Source organism: Panthera pardus, unplaced genomic scaffold (assembly GCF_024362965.1).
Source record: "Panthera pardus isolate Hobbes unplaced genomic scaffold, ASM2436296v1 HiC_scaffold_6, whole genome shotgun sequence".
Classification (NCBI taxonomy): domain Eukaryota; kingdom Metazoa; phylum Chordata; class Mammalia; order Carnivora; family Felidae; genus Panthera; species Panthera pardus.
The window spans coordinates 22612471-22629089 of NW_026526991.1; positions in this window are offsets into that span (position 1 = coordinate 22612471).

Sequence of the window (16619 nt, forward strand, 5' to 3'; positions counted from 1 at the left end):
AGAGGAGCCTAACTAAGGTCTGGTCAAGGAGAGAATCTTTGTCAACACTTTCCTATTCAGGGAGCACCTGGCTGACTCAGTTGGTAGAGCATGTGACTCTTGATGTCAGAATTATGAGTTTGAACCCCACCTTGTGCAAGGAGCCTGCTTATAAAAGAATAATAATTTAAAAAAAAAAATCTTTCCTATTCAGTGTACCAAGTCTGACATTTTAATTTCATTTAATATGAGCTACCAGTGAATTTAAATTTCAGCTAAACTGTCAAAGTCCCTCTCAGCCATTTGAGCTAAAACGATGGACTGAGACACTGTTTACTGTACCCATATCAGTAAGTTTGGCTTGGTCTGGGTGCCTGGGTGGCTCAGTCGGTTCAGCGTCTGACTTCAGCTCAGGCCATGACCTCACAGTTCATGAGTTTGAGCCCCACATTGGGCTCATTGCGGTCAGCCCGGAGCCCGCTTTATATCCTCTGACCCCCTCTCTCTGTTCCTCCCCCACTTGCGATCTCTCAAAAATAAATAAACATTTAAAAAATAAATAAAGTGGGCTTTATCTACCATTATATTCATTCTGTTCCATTTTAGTTATCACTACTTATAAAATTGTCTCCAAATTTAAGAGCATAAAACAATAAACAATTATTATCTCACATTTTCTGAGGGTCAGGAATCTGGGAGAGGCTCAACTGGATGGCCTGGCTCAGGGTGTGTCATGGGTTCGCTGTCAAGTGTTGGTTGGGACTGTGGTCTCTAGGGCTGGAAGACGTGATTCCAAGCCCCCTAACTTGGCCATTGGCAGGACACTCCAGTTCTTTGTCAAATGGACCTCTCCATAGAGCTGCTTATGTCATGGCTCCCCCAGAGTGAGTAATTCAAGGAAGACAGATAGCAACCAAGAGAGAAGCTGCAGTGACCTTTATAACCTAATCTCAGAAATGACACACCAGCACTTCTGTGTTTTATTGATCACAGACCAATCCAGATACAATGTGGTAGTGTGGTAGGCATCTTTGGGCCATCCTGGAGGGTGACTACCATGCAGCCAACCCAGCATTCTTTGTCTCCATCCCCATACATGTTGCCCAGGTTTCTGTCAATATAAATTTTGCATACTATTTATCTTCTAGGATCCCCTGCAATGGGTATAAAAGCTGTGAGAGGTGCTGATAATAAGTCTTGAGGAGGATCAGCAGACCCTACAAGGCAACTAACTACCTCAGGATGGGTCATTACAGATTTTACAGGTAAGGAGAGACTAAACTCCTCAAGCAAAGGAGGAAGGGCTGTTAATGGCAAAAGAGGTCAGCAAATTTAGAAGTTCACGATCTTAGTGTCATCAATCTGCCCATAGGTGCCCATTACCATTCCAGTATTCAGGCTCCCACTGCTGCTCAAAAACAAAAACAAAAACTAATTTTAACATGAGACCTTCAAGATTGGAAATTCAGTTGTAAATCAGGAATAGATTTTGGATTTGGTAAGATTTCTGATCCTTCACTAGAACTGAACATTTAAAGCCCTAAGCTCATCATTTCTTTTCCCACAGTTATCCAACATAATTAGGATAAACCAACCAACTCCATTGTATTTCTTATTTTTGTTTAAAAATTTATAGAAGCATCTACATGGTTATCCAAAGCCTTGCCTTATTTAGGCACTTGATTACAGTTGTCCATCACCATAGGTGATGATTTAAGAAACTGTTTTTCGTAATGAATCCCATGCACAACCAGTGTCACCTTTATCATTGACAACGGGTCATCAGAGCCTTTAAATCCAATCAGATCAGATAACCCAGAACAGATTCATAGAACCCATTTTGAAGGTTTAGTTTTTCTGGAATTACTTCCAATACCATTGTCTGTATCGGAGTTTGACCAGAGAAGCATAATCACTATGAGTCATATGAAATAAGGTTTATTTTAGGGACTAGGTCTTTAAAATTGTGGGAGCTGGAGAAGAAGTTTCCTCTGTGTCTGGGGTTTCATCTGAAATTGCAATAAATCGATAGAGCGTACAATCAGGCAGGAAAGCTGGACATGAAGTGAGGATGAGCAGGGACAAACTGGAACCCACAAAGACAAACTGGATCTCAAGAGGATAAACTAGACCATGCATCTGTTTCTTACTACCTACAATGTCAAAAATGCAGGTACCTGCAGGAGCCATGCTGCAAGTGCTCATAGGAGCCAAGGTGCTGCACATGCATCTGGGCCAGGGCTCAGAGAAACTGAGGAAGGTCCTGGAGTTGCTGAAAGAGTTCCTCACTTGGCCACTGCTCCACTCCCAGGTAAGCCAGCAGATCAACATCTGTGTGCGTGGGCTGCTGTAGCGCCTCACATCTTACACTGACCTTCAGAGCGTAAGTGCTTCACTTCTGCCTTTGAAATCCTGCACAGATTTCCCTTGTGGCCAATTCTAACACAGAACCATATTTGAGAGATAAACAGAATTGGAGATGCTAGAGAAATAGGACATTCAAATAGAACTTTCCAACAGGCGCTTGTAAACTTACTAGAGGTTAACACTTACCGATTTGAGGATCATCCCTGCATGGGCAAATCACAGAAAAGCCTTACATAATTCCTACCACAGCCATCTAATAGAGGGATATAATAAATTATGCAAGGTAGACTGAAGTTCGTTTTCCTAAAAAAGGGAAAAAACAACAAGTAATATCCTCAAGCACCTTAGATACTGTCTTTTTTATTAGAAAAATTTTTTAATTTTTTAATGTTTATTTTTGAGAGACAGAGACAGAGCACGAGCAGGGGAGGGGCAGATAGAAAGGGAGACATGGAATCTGAAGCAGGCTCCAGGCTCTGAGCTGTCAGCACAGAGCCCAACACAGGGCTCAAACTCACAAACCCCGAGATCATTACCTGAGTCAAAGTCAGACGCTTAATTGACTGAGCCACCCACGTGCTCCTGATTAGAAATCTTGTTTGTTTATTTTCATGTCTCCATAAAGAGAATAGGGAGAAATTTATCTTTTTCTATCTGAAATAAGATAAAATGGACTTCACAATGGGGCTGTAATTTCCATTCTGAAAAGTTTTAAAAGTTCCAATGATCACCATCCTTCTTTGGAAGGGTATCCTAGGTTGAGCCTAGAGCACCGTGGTGTAAGACTGGGGGCTATCCCTTTACCAAAGTACATCCCAAGAGTACAAAGTGCGCCCTGAGCTCTGGCGCCCAGGTAAAGACACTTGAAGTTACCCATCTTGGTGCAGGGGAATGAAAACTGTGGCAGTTCTATCTGCATATTCAGGGATATTGTATTTTATAGGAAATAAAGGCAGGGGAATACTCTTACCTAGTCTTTATCTCTTGATATTTTGAAATTTCCTTCTTTCTGCAATTAAAAGCATAAAATATGTTTTATCTCAGAGGAGAAGCATACCTAGATATGTCAGACCCTAAAATAGTCCTCATAGAAATTGCACATATAGATGGCAACTTTAGTCACTCAGTGGCTATAATCTACTGCCCTGACAACTTTTTAAAAACTTTTTTTTAAAGTTTATTTATTTTTGAGAGAGAGAGAGAGAGAGCGCGCCACAAGCAGGGGAGTGGAGGGGCAGAGAGAGAGAGAGAGAGAGAGAGAATCCCAAGCAGGCTCAGCATGGAGCCTAGTGCAGGGCTTGAACTCACGAACCAACTCGTGAACCATGAGATCATGACCTGAGCTGAAATCAAGAGTTGGAGGCCTAACTGACTGAGCCACCCAGGTGCCCCTACCCTCACAGCTTTTAAAGTTTATTTATTTATTTTGCAAGAGAGAGAAAGTGCAGGAGCCTGAGCAGGGGAGGGGAGAGGGAGCATGAGAAGAGGAGGGGAGGGGCAGAGGGAGAGAATCTTAAACAGTCTCCTCATGGTCACCGCAGAGCCCAGCGCAGGGCTTGAACACACAAATCCTGAGGTCATGACCTGAGCTGAAATCAAGAGTTGGACGCTAAACGGACTGAGCCACCCAGGTGCCTCCACCCTGACAACTTTTAAGTGAGGCCTTGTGGTCACAAGTTAGAAGTTACCAAATATGGTTTCTCATCAATGCACCTGGGGGGCTTTTTAGACACAGATGTTCTCAGACCTCAAAAGATTCTACTTACTAAGTCAGATGAGGAGTCCTGGAATCTGCCATTTTTTAAAGATCCCCAGGTGATTCCTATAAACAGCCAGGTTTAGGAACCAATAACCTAAGGAACTCAAAGCATGAGCCCATAGAACGAGTCTGACACAAGTTTCCTATCCCTAAAATGAGAGAACATCCTGAGTTACCTGGTTTGCCATGGATGTAAAGTGCTCAGTTACTATAAGGGAATCTCCGTTGATCTGGTTTGCTTCAAACTGTTCACATTGTTGTCGCACACACAAGAACCACGTGCACAGTTGTGGTGTATACCATCAGTGCTCCGTACAAAATGGGGCAACTGCTTAAGTATAAAAGGAGACAGGGCATATCAGTGGTTCATAGATGGACAATAGCCACAGGCTTAGTAACAATACAAGAAATTTTAGAGAGAAATATATATACTCAAAGGACAGCAAATAGAAAAGTAGTGAATAGGGGCGCCTGGGTGGCTCAGTTTGTTGGGCCTCCGGCTTTGGCTCAGGTCATGATCTGACAATCTGTGAGTTTGAGCCCCACATCTGGCTCTGTGTTGGCAGCTCAGAGCCTGGAGCCTGCTTCGGATTCTATGTCTCCCTCCCTCTCTCTCTGCCCCCCTCCCCCTCATACTCTGTCTGTGTGTCTCAGGAATGAATAAGCGTTAAAAAAAATTAATAAAAAAGTAATGAATATAAAATGAAGGAATTAAGCTTTACTGAAAGGAGTAGAAATAGTTCCATTCAGCCTTAGAGATGTAGGACAGAGTATACTTAACAGCTAAGTTTATGCAGTGGGTCATCATGAACTGAAATGTGTTGTAGTTTTGTTGTAATTCAAACCTCATGTCACTTATGAAATATTTTTGCTCTAGATAACTAAGGGGCCTATTCACAAATGAGTACAGTTGCATTGTAGCCAACCCTAAATGAAATTAACCTAATGTCAACCCCTAAATGAAATTAAAATTTGTAAACATAAAGAAAGTTCAGGGAAAATTCTGCTATTATATCTCTAAACTTGGAAGGGAGTCCATTGGGAATAGCTTTAGGGAATCAAACACATTGTTTAGAGAGCTATGACTTCAAATGTTAGTGGAATTAACTGACTGACTTTATTCTTCTGAAGGAAACTGAATGTTGCTGACTGTTAACACAATCACAGTTAACTTACATAACACTAGCAATTACTCAAATTTTCTATCCTTTGTGTTGCTTGGAAATGTGGGAAAGAAACTTTTTTCCTTCTTTTGATTTCAAGAATGTCAATTTGAAAAATATTTAAATCATCTATCACTTAAATTACAAAGTAGGAGAAAATCAAAATAGGGTTTTGTCAACTGCCTAATTTACTTACCTAGGAAATTTATATGGTGGAATAATTTGTTCCTGGGTGTTTGATCAGACTAGATGTCTGAATTAAATAATCAATATTATTCACTTCATTATTTAAGTGGTATGGTTGAAGCTTAGGAACCGACTTTTTATTTTTTAAAAAAATATGATGGGGCACCTGGGTAGTTCAGTCGGTTAAGCGTCCTACTCTTGGTTTCAGCTCAGGTCATGATCTCACAGTTTGAGAGTTCGAGCACCATGTCGGGTTCTGTGATGGTAGCACGGAGCCTGCTTGGGATCCTCTCTCTCCCCTTCTCTCTCTGTCCTACCCTGCACTCTCTCTCTCAAAATAAATAAACATTTTTTAAAAATATGAAAAACACCTGAAGTCTGTGTACAGAGAAATATAATTACTCTTAAAATTTTTTAACTTACTTATTCTTTAAAAATTTACTTATTTATTTGGAGACATGGAAAGAGAAGTGGGGGAGCAGCAGACAGAGAGAGGGAGAGGGAGAGAGAGAGAATCCCAGGCAGGCTCCGAACCATCAACCCAGAGCCTGAGCCCGATTTGGGCTCAATCTTACAAACAGTGAGATTATGACCTAAGCCGAAATCAAGAGTCAGACACTTACCTGATTAAGCCACCCAGGTGCACCAAATGGCGATTTCCTAACTCTATCAGTCCTATATTTATTATTCTACAGTAAGGAAGTGCTTTACTTCCTCTTCATTTATTTAATTATTTATTTATATTTCTTTCATTTATTTAATTATTTATTTATATCAGTGTGGACTAATGGATTCCTGTCATATTCAATGAGTTATAATCTAATACAAACATTCTTTTGGTGTTTATATTAACACAGATTTGGCCTATAAAACCCCTTTAAGCTGATCCTGTATTCTTTTGATAAGTCCCCATCAGTTTTTGAGCACTTTGTTACTTTGTGGTACAGCAAGTGTACCAGATTCCTCCTATTTATTTATTTATTTATTTACATTAAAAAATATTATTTTTAAGTTTTTACTTAAATTCCAGTTAGTTAACAGTGTAATATTAGTTTCTGGTGTACAATATAGTGATTCAACACTTTTATACCACGCCTGGTGCTTATCACAACAAGTACACGTCTTAATCCCCATCACCTATTTCACCCATCCTTCCACCCCTTCCCCCAGACTCGTCTACTTTTTTCTCCCCCAGCTCTGGAATCAGCCTTTTCTCCAAAGAGCTCTGGTTCTCTTTAGAGGAGAATAACATTTGATCCGAGACCAAAATGTGCTTATTGCTCTGGGATGTTATTGCTTCTAGGCTCTCTCAGCATATATACATACACACACAAACAAATTTAAATCAATCTATCATATTTTCTTTTAAAACCATGAGTTCATGCTAATATCTCCAATTCCAAACCAGAATACCACAGGATTCATTCTAGCCTTTTTTCCTTTCCACATTTATAATTCCCGTCTCTGATAGAGATGAAACTGGTTTTCATTATCTTCAATATATTGCCTCTTATTCGTTCATTCCCCCTGAATGTAACCAACTTTCCAGTCCTCCCGGCTGCCTCCTTGGCATCAACCTTACAAATCCTGTTGACCCTGGCTATATGAAGTGAAGAAAACACACACACACACACACACACACACACACACACACACACACACACTTTTATTTATTTTTTTTGAGAGAGAGAGAGAAAGGGCGTGTGGAGGAGAGGGTCAGAGGGAGAGAGACTGAGAATCTTAAGCAGGCGCCACACTCAGCAAAGAGCCTGACACAGGGCTCTATCCCATGATGCTGGAATCATGACCTGAGTTGAAATCAAGAGTCCAGCGCTTAACTGAGTGAGCCACCCATGTGCCCCTTGCTGCAACCACTTTAAGTTTCTTTTTAATCTATCTATCCATCTATTGATGCCTCTGCCCATCCATTCATCTATATAATCTGAGCCATTTCAGAGTAATTTGCAGACTTATGTTTTACCTCTAATACTTCAGAATACATTTCTTTTTAAAGTTTACTTATTAATTTTGAGAGGGAGTGTGTATGCACACACACACAAGCCAGGGAGGAGCAGAGAGAGGAAGAGAGAATCTCAAGCCTGTGTGGAGCCCAACTCAGGACTCAAACCCACAGACTGTTACATCATGACCTGAGATAAAACCAAAAGTTTGGACGCTTAACTGACTGAGCCACCCAGGAACCCCCAAAATGGATATTTTCTAAATCCTTGTTCCTTCACATTTTTTGTGGTTGACCATTCCATTCTAACAATGAGCTTTCCTTGTTTATTTATTTACTATTTGTTTTTTGTTGGTTTATTATCAGTGTAAACTCTGGATTCTATTACCATGGATTCTGGTTATAACACATTACTGTTATTTTGATGTTCAGATTATCCCAGTGAGGGCCCCTCCAACCTGGCTTTTGTGTTCTTTTAACATGTTCCATCACTTTCTGAGTACATCTTTACTTTCTGATGCAACATATTCCTGGCTCACTTGTTCATTTTATGCCCTAGTCCTGGAGTTAGTCATTTCTCCTTGAATCCTACTTATTTTGGGCATTCTCAACTTCAGAACTGAACTCGTTCCATTTGCTGAGGCTGAGAAAGCATTTACCTACTTTACATTGTCTATGAGCTCATACGTTCTACAAGGGTCTGTTTTGCTCATCAGTGGATTCTCCACACCTAGAGCACCAGCTGTGCATATAAAAAGTGTTCCATAAATATTTGCTGAACAGTTTACATGCTGCCAAGCCTGTCTTAGAGAAATCTTTTAGAGATATGGTTTCAATTTTAAGTTCAAGGATCACTACAGAGTAGTCACATTCTTTGCATTCATTTGTTATAACCACTTGTCATGAGACAGATTCATAGCTTAAAATAGATTATGTGTCTTGCCATTTACCTTGATGTTTTTATATTATTTTTAGAAGCCAACAGTTCAGTCTACAAAAATTTTTCATTGTCCCTTTTTCAAGACTGTCCTGTTTTCAAGATTTTCTAGATAGCTAGGAGTGATTTCAATAAATGTCATTCCTTTTACTGAGAATGAGGCAGTATGGACATTTTATAAAGACTGAAGTGTTCATTCAAAGTGGATGGTTGAGTATTTTATGCTTGTTTTCCTTGATGAACTGAAACTACAGTCATTTTATCATTAAAAAAAACCTACATGAGTTATTTTAACAGAATATTTAATATGGGAATTGGTTAAACAGGCACTGGAGAACTGAAAAGGCACAAAACACCGAAGTCACAGATAATAACCACAGAAAGCATTTACTACCCCTGCTGCTGGAGGAACACAGGAAAGAGGCAGGGGATATTAGAACTTAACAGCTAGGAGGAGGGGCCTTCTGGAATTGGGACCCAAACCTCTGAGAAGGCACCGCCTGACTGCTGCTGGTGTCTCTGAGGGGACTCAATAAGGCTGGTTCTGGAAATGCTAGAAAAAACTGGGGACAGGAAATAACTGTTGCTGTCAGAGTGAAGGAGTGAAGATGTGAAGGATTCTAACGGGAACAACAGCAAACTCCCAACTCCCTAGTCCTGCCTTTCATTCTGTTCTAGCACCCCCTACTGGTGGAACATAAAATAGTTTTTTGCTCCTGTCAGTACTAGGGCTGAGTGAGTGTAGAGAAGTGGATTTAGAGCCAAGAGACAATCACTTGGTAGCACAACAGTTATAGAATCATATTGATACACTTCTACTCTGAAATGCTATGCTATCTATAGAACATTTGAATGTGTACTTGATGGATTTTACATATATATTTAAGTAATCTCTATACCCAAAGTGGGGCTAGGCTAGAACTCACGATCAAGAGTTGCCATGCTCAGGGCGCCTGGGTGATTCAGTCGGTTAAGCGTCCAACTTCGGCTCAGGTCATGATCTTGCAGTTTGTGAATTTGAGCCCCCATCGGGTTTTCAGCTGAGGAGCCCGCTTGGGATCCTCTGTCTCCCTCTCTCTGCCCTTCCCTTGCTCACACATGCACGCACTCTTTTTCTCTCTCAAAAATAAACATTAAAAAAACATAAAAATAAAAAAATAAGGTGAATTGATAATCACTGGCTGTTTTTTAAAAAGAAGAATCGCAGGGGCGCCTGGGTGGCTCAGTCTGTTAAGCGGCCGACTTCGGCTCAGGTCATGATCTCACGGTCCGTGAGTTCGAGCCCCGCGTCAGGCTCTGTGCTGACAGCTCAGAGCCTGGAGCCTGTTTCAGATTCTGTGTCTCCCTCTCTCTGACCCTCCCCCATTCATGCTCTGTCTCTCTCTGTCTCAAAAATAAATAAACATTTAAAAAAAAAAATAAAAAGAAGAATCGCATGCCCTTACGACCGAGGCAGCCATGCACCCCAATTTGATGTATTTTTAAACTCAACTCTTTGTGTTTAACAATTGTTAAAGTCACGTCAAGATATATATGGATAATTTAGAAAGAATATTAAGATATAGAGCTGTCTTACTGTGAAGGAACTACATATAAAAAATCTGAATAACTCAGATTACAGATTCAAAACGAAGGTAGAATTCTGATCTCTGATTTGAGAAACAAATTATAAAGTTAGTGAATATAGTTTGATCTTGACAGAAACCTAATAAACTTGGAGACTTGCTTTTTAAGCTGCTGAAAGATTAGAAGTGAGAATAGGAGGGGGCAACAGAGAAGCTGTTATACAAGTCAGTTGACAACTACAAGGAGGGACAAATGACAAATAATAGGTAATAAAGGGAAGAACTAGAATAAAACCCGTAAACTAAAAATATACAGCTGGCTCCAGTCCCACTTAAGATTAAATGCCTTTGCATGGTACATGGTTACACATACAGTTTGACCCTTGAACAATGTTGGGGTTGGGAATGCTGACCCCACACACAGTCTAAAATGAGAGTATAACTTGTAACTCCCCCAAAACTTAACTACTAATAGCCTTCTGTTGACCAGAAGCCTTACCAATAAAATAGTCATTTAACACATACTTTGCATATGTATTATATACTATCTTCTTACAATAAAGTAAGCTAGAGAAAATATTAAGAAAATTGTAAGGAAGAGAAAGTATATTTACAATACTACCCTGTATTTATTGAAAAAAAAAATCCTCTAAGTAGACCTGAGCAGTTTAAACCCGTGTTGTTCAAGGGTCAATTGTATTTTTGTTTATCTCACAGACATACTACTAAAAGGAGGTGCAGAGAGAGAGAGGAAGAATACCTTAGCTATCAAGACATATCCTGACAATGTCCATCTATTAAAAATCACAAATGCATATACCTTTTAGTCCAGTCATCTCACTTCTAGGAACAAAACAATGTATGCAACAAGATGATTCATTGTGGTATTAGTTATAACTACAACAGATTGGAAACAATGCATAAGTCCACCAATAGGATTAAATAAATTCAGGTACAGCCATACATGGAATACTGTGCAACTGTGGATGAATGGAGGGATAGATAGATAGATAGATAGATAGAACTGGAAACTTTTGTACTGATGTAGAAAGATCTCCAAAATACTGTTAAATGAAAAAGTAAGATATATACACAATAACACAATATAGTATCATTTGTGTTAAAGAGGGGTAATTGTGTGTGTGTGTGCGTATAATGTCTCTGCAAAGATATACACACAGAAACTAATAACATTGGTTGCCTATACAGTAGAAAATTGAATAGCTGGAGGTCATGAGCAAGAGGGAAGCTTTCACTATATCTTTTTTTTATATATTTAAACTTTTGAACCATTTATATGTATTAGTTTTTTAAATCTTTAATTTTTTTTTTTAGAAAAAAGAAACAAAAAAATGATTACCCTGATGTTTTGGATATTCCAGGATTTACTGTATGTAAGTTAGTAATGTAAATGGCTCTGGCTACAGTACACTACTGTATTTATCGAAAAAAAATCCTGTAAGCAGACCTGTGCAGTTCAAACCTGTGTTGTTCAAGGGTCAATTGTATTTTTGTTTATCTCACACCCTAAAAGGGGGTGCAGAGAGGAAAGAGGAAGAATACTTTAGCTATCAAGACATATTGTCCTGGGCCGCTTGGGTGGCTCAGTCAGTTAGGTGACAACTTTGGCTCAGGTCATGATCTCTCAGTTTGTGAGTTTGAGCCCCGTGTTGGGCTCTGTGCTGACAGCTCGGAGCCTGGAGCCTGGAGCCTGCTTCGGATTCTGGGTCTCCTTCTTTCTCTGCCCCTCCCCCACTTGTGCTCTGTTTCTATCAAAAATAAACAAATAAATAAATAAAGACATATTGTCCTGATAATGTCCATCTGTCAAAAATCACAAACATAATAAAAGAGTTATGCTGTCATTAGTAAATTATCCTAAATTGATTTTAAAATCTTGATAATCAAGTTATATTATATTGGAAATTATAAGGCATCATTAAGGCTGCTTATTTCCTATTTACTGACTTTCTATTAGTCTACCTTTATGCTCATTTTAGTGTAATGATGATGAACATAATGTTTGGAATGTAATAGCTTTGTAAGAAAATTTTAAGTAAATTCCATGCCACAGGTGGGGCTCAAACTCACAACCCCAAGATCAAGACTTGCATGCTCTACTGACTGAGCCAGCCAGGAACTCCCTAACACATTTTTAATCCAGCATGGAATAATAGCAACTCAACATTGTTTTTAAAATCTTATTTTTGGGGCGCCTGGGAGGCTCAGTCGGTTAAGCGTCCGACTCCAGCTCAGGTCACGATCTCACAGACCGTGAGTTCGAGCCCCGCGTCGGGCTCTGGGCTGATGGCTCAGAGTCTGGAGCCTGCTTCCGGTTCTGTGTCTCCCTCTCTGTCTGCCCCTCCCCCATTCATGCTCTGTCTCTCTGTCTCAAAAATAAACGTAAAAAAAAATTTTTTTTTTAAATCTTATTTTTAAGTAATCTCTACACCCAATGTAAAACTCAAACTTACAAACCGGAGATCAAGAGTCACATGCTTTACCAACTGAGCCAGCCAGGAACCCCTAGCAAATCAACATTTTAAGTGTTATTTACAAGTGACAGACTCTACTTAGTAAAGTTCTCCAATAGTAAGAAATACAGGTTTCCTCCTCTACCCAAAAGTTTGCTTTAGGCCACTTTGCTTTTACAAAATACCTGCCTTTGTGCCTGGTTTTCCCTAATCAAAAGAAATCCAAAGGGGATTTCTGTTTTTACAAAATGGTAATGGCTTCTTCACTTTAAGCCATAATGGTTTATGAAAGGTTTGATAGGAAACCTTTTGGATGGGGTTGGTGGCGTGCAGGGGGCAGGGCAGGGACCTGTATTACAAACTACAGTGAGTTCCACAGCGACATCTAGTGTGTCCTTCTTGTAAAATTGCTTGGTCTTGCATATTTCTGATAGAGTAGCTTGTGGCCATATGACTAGGCACTATTTTTGAAGTCTTGAAGGAAACAGCCTAACGAAAGTCTGTTTATTAATCCTTATTATCATTTTTTAGATTATAGTACAGAATGTGTTATTGTTTGGGGTTCTCATGGTACATATTGTAGCTGGACTAGAATTTACTACAGCAGGTGACACTGCAGTGTAAAAGTTATGTTTGATTGTTTTACAAATTTACTGTAAAATTTACATAGTTTATTGGGAAAAAATTAAAGAAGTTTTAGTCCATGTGTAAATGTTTAAATTATTAAGAACTGTTCAGTTCAAAGCTGCCTCATTCAAGATACTGTAATAGGAAAATGTTATAAAAGGGACCTCTGTACATTCAACAAAAATTCTATTTGTAGGGGCTCCTGGCTGGCTTAGTCAGTGGAGCATGTGACTCTTGATCTCGGGGTTGTGAGTTTGAGCCCCCTGTTAGGTGTGGAGATTACTTAAAAAATATATGTTTATATATATTATATATATAATATATATAAATTCTATTTGTAGAATGTTGAGAAGCTTCTAAGAAATCACTTGAGTGACTAATAAAGGAGTAACAGACAGTAATAGATGTATGCCTTGGCAGTACTAACGTTCTATTTAGTATGATAAAAAGGTCCAAATAGCTCCAAAGTGATTTGTTTACAAAGACAAAATGATCCATAAATGACTATTTACTGATAATGCCATATAACTTTTTCCTGTTATAGTTATTTGGAATTGTCTTAGGAAAAGTGTCACTGTTACTATGATAACTGAAAAACGAATACCTTAGTGTTATGTGTCCAATCCAATTTAACTGAACAAACTTCCCTTGAAGCCCTTCTGCCCCCTTAACCAAAGAGAAAATTGGATTTATTCTGTTACCTGATTATGGCGGCCCTCATTCTATTAATCAAAGCTATCTACCAAATCCTCACTTAACTAAGGAATTGAGTCTGAATGTTTGGAGTTACTTGGTTGTGCCTGGTTGAACATTCCTTCGTTGTTATCACAAGTGAAAATATAAACCCTTTGGTTAGATTCGCTTTCAAAATTCAGTCTTGATTAGTACCTATGTGGCCTCTTGATAATTACTTACTCCATTTGGGCTATAGTTTTCTCAGCAGCTAAATGAGGATTTAATCAGCTTTGCTAGAGATCAACAAGTAGTGATGACAGTAAGCATTCTTATTTAGTTCCTAAAGTAACTGTTTAGAAACTATTTTTTAGTTCCTATTGTTTTACTTTTAAGTGTAGTATTTCACTGTGGGTTTTTGTAGGCTTTTGATAGTTAACCTTTATCAGTTAAGGACCCTCCCTTCTTTTGCTAGATTGAAAATTTGTTTTGTTTTTTAAAGTTTTGGTTTTTTTTAAATTTACTTCTGTGGGGGAAGGGGCAGAGACAGGTAGAGAGAGAGAATCCCAAGCAGGCTCCACACTGTGAGGGCAGAGACTGATGCAGGGCTCGACCTCACAAACCATGAGATCATGACCTGAGCTGAAATCCAGAGTTGGACGCTTAAATGATTGAGCCACCCGTCTCCCCTGGTTTTTGCTTTTTTAAATAATGAGTGGGCATTGAATTTTATTGAATGGTTTTTCTGTATCTTTTGAGATTGCATAGTTGAAATTATAAGGAGCAACATGCTTAAAAAGATACAGGATTATGAGTTCATGCTTTTTTGGACCAAATAAAAACAACTCACAAAACCGGCCAAACTTTGAAAACATGGTATACCATTTGTAGTTAGAACAAAAATTGCACAATTAGCACAGAATAACAAGAGAATATTAAAATAACATCTTCTATGCTTGCCCCACTCATTTTCCTTAGGACACAATTTCAAAATTCATTGATTCAGATGCAACTGATTTAGTTTTTTGGATTTTTAATTGTGGTAAAAAAAAAAACCCCACATATTTGTGATCTTTTTTTATTTTAGTTTTATTTTTTAAAACCTAACAAGTAGTACTTTTATAATTTTTTTAATGTTTTATTTTTATGTTTTTGAGAGGAGGTTTGGAACAGAGGATCTGAAGCAGGCTCCACGCTGACAGCAGAGAGCCCTATGAGGGGCTCGAACTCATGAACTGTGAGATCATGACCTGAGCCAAAGTCAGATGGTTAACCGACTGAGCCACCCAGTGCCCCTTAACCATTTTTAAATGTACAGTTCTGTAGTGTTAGGTATATTCACATTGTTGGGCAATACATCTTCAAAACTGTTTTGTCTTGCAAAATTCTGTATCTGTTAAACAACTCTTCGTTACCCTCTCCCCCAAGCAGCTTCTGCAACCACCATTCTACTTTCTGTTTCTATTAATTTGGCTACTTCAGATACCTCATATAAGTGGAATCATACAGTATTTGTCTTTTTGTGACTGGCTTACTTCACTTTGTACAATATCCTCAAGTTTCATCCATGTTGTAGCATGTGATGGGATTTCTGGGCTTTTCAAGGTTGAATAATATTCTACTGTATGTACATCACATTTTGTTTATCTATTCATCTATTTTTCTGGATATTTGGGTTGCCCTCTTCTCAAGGCTATTGTGAATAATGCTGTTATGAACATGGGTGTGCAAATATCTTTTCAAGATCCTGCTTTCAATTCTTTTCAATATGTATCCAAAGGTGTTTAGATCATATGGTTAATTCTATTTTTAACTTTATGAGGAATATCCATACTGTTCCATAGTGGTTGTACTATTTTACATTCCTATCAATAGTATGCAAGGGTACCAACTTCTCCAAACCCTCACCAACACTTATTACTGTTTTGTTTTCATTTTATTAAGTTTAAAATTTTTTTAATGTTTATTTTTGAGAGAGAGAGACAGAGAATGAATAGGGGAGGAGCAGAGAGAGAGAGGGAGACACAGAATCTGAAGCGAGTTCTAGGCTCTGTGCTGTCAGCACAGAGCCCAGAGAGGGGCTTGAACAGTGAGATTATGACCTGAACAAAGTCGGACGCTTAACTAACTGCCTGAGCCACCCAGGCACCCCTAATTTTAAGTTTTTTAATTTTAATGCTAGTATAATTAACATACAGTGTCATATTTGTTTCAGGTGTACAATATAGTGATCCAACAGTTCTATACATTCATTACTCAATACTCATCATGATTAGTGTACTCTTTAATCCCATAACCCTCCCACCTCCCAAACCATCTTTTTGTTCTGTATGGTTAAGAGTCTGTTTCTTGGTTGTCTTTTTCTCCTTTGTTTGTTTGTTTCTTTTTGTTTGTTTTTAAAGTAGGCTCCACACCCAATGTGGGGATCAAACTCATGACCCTGAGATTAAGAGTGGTACGTACCGACTGAGCCAGCCAGCTGCCCCCGGTTGTTTTGTTTCTTAAATTCCACACTTAATGAAATCATATGGTATTTGTCTTCCTCTGACTATTCCATTTAGGATTATACTTTCTACATCCATCCATGTTGTTGCAAATGGCAAGATTTCAGTCTTTTTTTATGGCTGAATAATATTCCATCATACATATATACCACCTCTTTTTTATCCACTCATTAATCGAGGAACACTTGGGCTGCTGCTATATCTTGGCTATTGTAAATAATGCTGCCGTAAACATAGGGATGCATATATCCTTTCGAATTAATGTTTTCATATATTTTGAGTAAATACCTGATAGTGTGATACCATGTCATAAGGTAGTTGTATTTTAAAACTTTTGAGGAACCTCCATACTGTCTTCCACAGTGGCCACAATAGTTTGCATTCCCATCAACAGTGCACAAGTCTTCCTTTTTTTTCCACATTCAT